General features: G+C 51.4%; 1 protein-coding gene across 2 annotated transcripts in view; it reads left to right on the top strand.

Annotated features, from left to right (window-relative positions):
- The first annotated feature begins 5,665 nt into the window (after positions 1–5,665).
- ATP6V1C2 (ATPase H+ transporting V1 subunit C2) overlaps positions 5,666–6,394 on the top strand; it is a 65,904-nt gene continuing 65,175 nt past the window's right edge. The window contains exon 1 of one of the 2 annotated variants that reach the window (XM_045286957.1): positions 5,666–5,718. The gene's annotated coding sequence lies outside the window, so the exon portion shown is untranslated. The remainder of the gene's footprint in view (positions 5,719–6,394) is intronic. The other variant, XM_004696033.2, reaches the window with a different exon arrangement.

The raw sequence follows: 6,394 nt of genomic DNA, 5'->3' as shown, positions 1-6,394 counted from the left end.
AACCTATAAATATAGGCACATAGATCTATTTCCCCATCCTCATATATAAATATATTTGCATATGTACATGTCTTTATCTAGACCTCTATAAATGCCCTATGCCTTCCAGCTCTTTCCTCTATTTCCCTTGACTTTCCTCCTGGCCTTTAGGGAGTTTTGAGGGGCAGATTAAGCCAGCAGAAATGGGAAGGCAGGTGCCCTGACCCTTGATTGCCAAGGAAGAAACTGAAAAGACATGAATACCTTCCCCCAGCCCCACCAGAGAGAAAGAGAGAGAGATCTGCCCTGAAGCTGGCGCCCTGAAGGCAGACTTGTAGTCTCCTAAACTGTCAGAAAATAACTTTCTGTAGTTTGTCCTTCTTTATAAAAGCTACCCACTGTGTTTTTCTGTTACAGTAGCACTAGAGAACTGAGACACTCGCCTTCTACAGGAATCCCCTCTGGTCCGAGAAGGAAGTAGGAAATGAGAATCGACGGGAGGAAAAAAGGAGCGAGGAGAGGAGCCATCTAAGGCAGCTAAGGCTCACAGCAAAGAGCACTCCTGTGGCACAATGGCCAAGCAGTTGATTGCTAACCAAAAGGTTGGTGACTCAAACCCATCCAGATAGGCTCCCATGTAAACTACAGCCGAGACATCCCCTATAAGACTGCTGTACCCTGTCATATAGGATTTGTGTGATTGGACACTCCACTCAATGGCACCACAAGCAATAACAAAAACCCCACTAGCACCCCATGACCGATTACCTAACAGCTTGGCCACTGTGCCATTTCATGTAATTCCTAGACAAATCCCTGCAAGGCAGGCACGGTTAGTTATTACCTCCATTTTACAGATGCAGAAAAAGCCCATGGAAATTAAGTTACTCATCTAAACGCCCTCAGTTAATGAGTCGAAAAATCAGGAGTTCAGCTCACAGCAGCCTGTTAATCATTAGTTCTTTGGAAAGGCCAGCAGAGGGCTCGTTTACCTCTTGTTCCGCGATACCCACTCGAAGGCAAAAGAATGAAGTCCAAGTTCCAGGCCTGCTCCTAACTGTCCTCTCGATCAAATCACGTGCTTTCCTTGAACCTGTGTCCTCATCTGTGAAATGAGGCTCATGATATTTTTGTGTGCTACCCCACATTTTTCTGCAGGTATTACCCCTGCTTCAGTGCTTATGCTTAATTTCTATGAGTTGGGACTCTGGATAGTCTTCTTAGCATATGTACTCTACTCCTGGTCTACAAACTCTGACTGTGTGTGTGTGTGTGTGTGTTTCCCATAATACTTTGCAGGAGCCCTGGTGGTGCTGTCAAGTAAGTGTTGGCCTGCTAACCTCAAGGTCGGCTGTTCAAATCTATCAACGGCCCTGCTATCCAGCTCCTAGAAAGCTGTGCCGTTTCCAAAAGCGTGTCGAGGGTCACTATTTGAGTCAGGATCCACTTGATGGGGGTGGGTTTGGTTGGCGGTTTACAGTGCATCGCAGAAGAGAAACCTGGGCCTCCACAAGGATCGACTCCGGAACAGATAGGGTCCACACGAGTCAGCATCAACGAGCTAGCTGTGGGTTTTATAGCACCTGACACATCCTGGGGTGGGCATGGGTCGCGGGAGGGCTTGTTCAATGAATGGACACACAGAGGAGCTCTTCTTTATTGGGAGAATAAACCCTGAGAATGCTCGGGCCTTATTCTCTGCAGGAAAAAGGTGGCGACCACGGTGAGCTGGCAATCCTCAGAACACAAAGATTTTGCAGCTGAATGAGGAAAACCCAAAACACAAACTAACCAACTGACTCACTGTCACGGAGCCCATGATACCCCATAGAGACCCCGCAGGACAGGGTGGAAGGCCCCCGTGGGTTTCCAAGACCACACCTCTCTATGGAATTAGAGAGTCCTGTCTTTGTCCAGAGTAACGGCCTGTGGTTCGAACTGCTGACCTTGAAGCTAGCAGCCCAATGTGTAACCACTATGCCACCAGAGCTCCTGAATGAGAAAACACACATCAAATTACAGTGGCTCCAGAAAGAAAGATGCTGGACTCTTTCAAAAGGTTACTATAATGCGCTGCGCTTAATGTGTAAACTGTAGGAAAAAGAGGGGAAGAGAAAAGAAGGGGAGAGAAGGGAAGGGAGCATTTATCAGTTGCCATCAGCACATCTTCTGAGCTTCTCTCTGGTCCTCATAAGCCTGAGAAATGGGCATAATGGGCTACATTCTTTCAGGTGGGGCAACCTAAGGCTCGGCAAGTGAAGGGTTTTAGGATTGCTATTGGGTTGCTAAGAGTCGAGATCGGCCCGACAGCAGCGAGTTTTGCTTTGGGGAGACAGTCCGGATTCTGCTCTCATTTCCTTCCCTCCACTTGTCGAGCGTCTCTGGCAGAAACACTGCCATGGGTTCATCTAACCAACGCCTAGAAAAATCCACCAGAGCCAATTATAGGTGCCACGGTACGCCTGTGCTAATTTGGAAAAAGAATCCTATTGATAGCTGTCTTTATGAGGTAATCGTTAAAGAGGTCCAGAAGGTGCACCAGCTGAGAGCGGCTGGAGAACAACAGACCAACTGGGTCAACCTCGTCCTTCTGGTTCCCAAACCTGACGGGACTGTTTGATCTCGCTCAGACCTCGGCTGGTTCCGTGCACCAGCAGTGCCAACAGCAGAAGCATTTCTGGAACATCTAGCTAAAGCCAAACTCCTAGTAAGCTTGAAATGATTTAAGGCCAGTGGCATTTCCTCCTGAACCTTGATTCCCTGCGGGGGATGGTATTCTCTGTCTCTAGGTTTGAAGAGTGTATACGTGGAGCATTTTTCACAAGGTGAGGCCCATTTTGAACGCAACGGTCAGTGCACATGCAGGTGCAGTCAGTTAGTGACTGGTAGGCAGATGACCGAGACTGGGGCTGTGGGCAGGAAGGGGTGTACGGTGGGAGCCGAGAAATGGGTTGGGGAAAGCTGTTTCAGGCTGATGTTGGAAGGGAAAAGGATTTCTTATGAAGGGGGAATACTATTGTTTATTATCTAGGGAGCCAGTTACACAACTTTGGGTCGGTGTCTCACCCTTATTCCATATTAATGACTGATCTTATTTTGTAGGGGATCTAAGTCAGTGAAAACTGCTAAGTGCCTATGGGGTTGCTTTTGAGAATTGCAAATCCAACCCCGGCCCCGGCCAGGCAGGGCTGTTTCTCTCGCTCTCTCAAAATGTCCAGTGAGGTATCTTTATTTGGCTTTGACATCAAATGTATCTGACTCAAGCTCTGCAGTATCTGATTTATGATAAATTGTTCATAACATTGGACTATCCAACCTGATAAGATTTATTTGATAATTTTCTTATTGTTAAAAAGCAGCCAACAGCAAGTTGCAAAACTTTACAGCTAGTATATAATCTAAGTTATGCAAAAAATCTGTATGCATACATATTAATAGGAATGAACAATAATTTGTATGTTAACAATGGTTATTTTCCAATCATGGAATGACAAGTATTTTTTAATTTCATCATTCGCCTTTTCTGCATTTCCCTGGCTCTCAAAAAGAAGCATGGAGTGACTCTTATAAGCTAGAGATAAAAATAAGATTACTTGACAAAAATTTAAGCTACCGAGCCTAGTCGACATCAACTACTAACAATTCAAATATTTAAGAAGTGTTAGATGTGAAAGAACAGAAGGAGTTTAGATTTTGAGTAGAAGATTTTGAACCGTATAAGCAACACTATAGTGGTATATTCTATGGCTTTCTTAATCAAATGTCAAAGAGGTGTGTGTGTGTGTGTGTCTTGGTCTCTTATTTTTTTCACTCATGAAACTAGCTAGAGCAATGGTTCTCAACCTGTGGGTCACAACCTCTTTGGGGGGTTGAATGACCCTTTTACAGGGGTCGCCCGATTCATAACAGTAGCAAAATGACAGTGATGAAGTAGCAACGAAAATAATTGTATGGTTGGGGGGATCACCACCACATGAGGAACTGTCTGAAAGGGTCGCGGCCTGAGGAAGGTGGAGAACCACTGAGCTAGAGGGAACCATGTGTGTAGAAAGAACGGTGACATGAACAGAGAAAGAAGGGGCCACTTCTAAATGTGTCACTCAATCTCTAAGGAGCCAGGGCAGTGGCTCTGATTTTTGAGGAGGGCTGTCAGCTGATTGAAGCTGTGGGCCAGCCTGCAAGGAGTACCACTAGAACCGAGGCCCAAGTTCTCCTCCCAGCTCAGCCACTAACTCCTCGTGTGTATATACTTGACCATTTACCCAACACCAGTGGGTTCCCTTACACGTCTTTGTAAAGTGGGGTGCATGCCAGCTCTACAATCGTTCCCTTGGCTGGACAAGGCCCAGGATTGGACACCACTTCCCCTTCCATGGACAAGCATGCCGCTCCTTCCCAGGAACAGCTCCTCAGCCTCCTTGGACATGGGCTTTCCTCATCCCTGGTTTCAGGTGTACTCCCTCAGGAAGATGTTGCAAGCGCTGACTCATGCTCCAGAGTGTCCCAATCACATGATGCAGAGTGCAGGTGCAGGGAGTTCCCAATAGTCCATTCCGGACCCACAGTAGGAGGGCAGTGTCCTCTGAAGTGCTGTGACCCGAAGGCCACCTTTCTGCCCTGCGTCTGGCGGTCCTCATCTTAGCAGGGTTCTGATGGGAGTCTCACATCCGGCCGAGTTCCTTTCTCAAGGTTCTAAAAGTGTAGCCTGAAAATAGGTCCACAGATGTACGGGGAGTGAGGGAGCAACAAATGCCTCAGACACCCCCTTCCCCTGAAGGAACACTTCTGAGATCTTTATCTTTCCCCGAAGCCACTGTGAGAACACGGCCTGCAGAGCACGGTGCGCCCCGTTTCCTCCTGGACCGCGGGGGGGAAAAAAATGAATGCTGAGATGAAACAACAAAGAGGTTCACTCGTTAAGCCCTTGGGACCCACCTCTTCCTCCCCACAGCACAGATCCCCCAGCTCTGATCAGACGCCACTCTTACGGGCCTTCCGCTTGCAAAGCGCGGGTGGCCGGGGGCGACCCAGCGAGGTGGGGGTCTCCTTGGCTCCCTAGCAGGAAAAGATACACGTGTAACTCTTCCCAAGCGTGCGTTTCAGAAACATATGGGAACCTGCCGGTTCCTTTGCTCGGGCTCTGCACTCTCTTCTGTCCGGGCCTGGAGCAGGCGATCTCTCCGGAGACCTGTCGAGGCGCTAAAGTAGGAGGGGTCCCGGGAGGGGACCCCAGTGGCGGCTGACCCTAGTCCGGAGCCCTTCCCCTCCTCTGCCTCCTGCTCGTGGTCTGCACGTTTTGTCCTGCTCTGCTACGTGGCCGGGATGTCGCATGCACCCCGAATGCCCACTGAGCCCAGCTCACGAGGGTCCAAACCTTCGGTGGGAAAGCGCCCCGCCCCCCCCGCCCCGTGCACACCCCCCTGCCGCCGCGATTCCAGGAGCTGCTCCCGGAGTCTCACCCCTCACTCCTCCGCGGGGACGCAGTCACTGAAGACCCCTCGGCGATTGGCCCCAGGGCTGGGGCGAGAGCGCGGCCGGCAGGTATGCAAATGTCCCGCCGGGGGCCGTCCATCCGTCCACTGCCGCCTCCCCTGCCGCTCGGGATAAAATGACGGGGCGGAGCGCGCGGCCGCCGCAGAAGCCGCTGCGCTCCACTCCGGGAGCTTGCCGTGCGCTCCGGGTCGCACCGCCCCCCGCCGCCCGCGGAGGCCCTGCGCCGCGCGCCATCCTCGGCTCCTGGTAAGGGCGGGCTGCGTGTTAGTGGGGTGGGGGGTAAGAGGGGGCGAACCGGGGCCACGGCAGAGGGGCGGGGAGGCACACTGGCACCCCTTTCAGGTCGCCTGCGCCTTCCGTGCCGAGACGCCTGTCCCGTCCAGACTCCGAGTGGGAATGTGGGAGCCAACTGCGCGCCAGACCCATCGCCTCACGTGGGTGCTGTCAGAGGGCATCTCCCCGGGTGCCGAGAAGGGGCAGTTTGTCCCCAGGCCGTTGGCAGTTTTGCAGAACGAAACTGAGTTTGGTTTGCACTGGATTTTAAGGGACCGAGGAGCCCTGGCGGCGCTGTCGGAGGAGGGCTGGGGCTGCTAACCACCTGTTCAGTGGTTCAAACCCACCCACCGGCTGGTCTGCAGCATGAGGCTCCATAGGAGCCGGAATCCACCGGACAGACTGTGGATTCCTTCCTTTGTCGTTGGATGAGATTGGGAGTCAAAAAGGCAGAGGGGCCACCACAGGCCTGCTGAGGGTTAATACTCAGGCTGGTCTGCTTGTGTGTTGACACTTTGGGGAGGCCGTGCACACGAGAGAGGCGCAGTGCTCTGGGTGTGCACACCTCTGAATGAGCAGAGCAAATACACTTTACAGGCCAGAGACGCTGAACAATCTACTTGCCAAGCCCACCTAGCTGCTCAGGTGG

The sequence above is a fragment of the Echinops telfairi genome, unplaced genomic scaffold (assembly GCF_000313985.2).
Source record: "Echinops telfairi isolate 266 unplaced genomic scaffold, ASM31398v2 ScPeMD7_9;HRSCAF=40, whole genome shotgun sequence".
Classification (NCBI taxonomy): domain Eukaryota; kingdom Metazoa; phylum Chordata; class Mammalia; order Afrosoricida; family Tenrecidae; genus Echinops; species Echinops telfairi.
The sequence above is the reverse complement of the archived record's forward strand: the minus strand, read 5'-3'. Positions and strand labels throughout refer to the sequence as shown.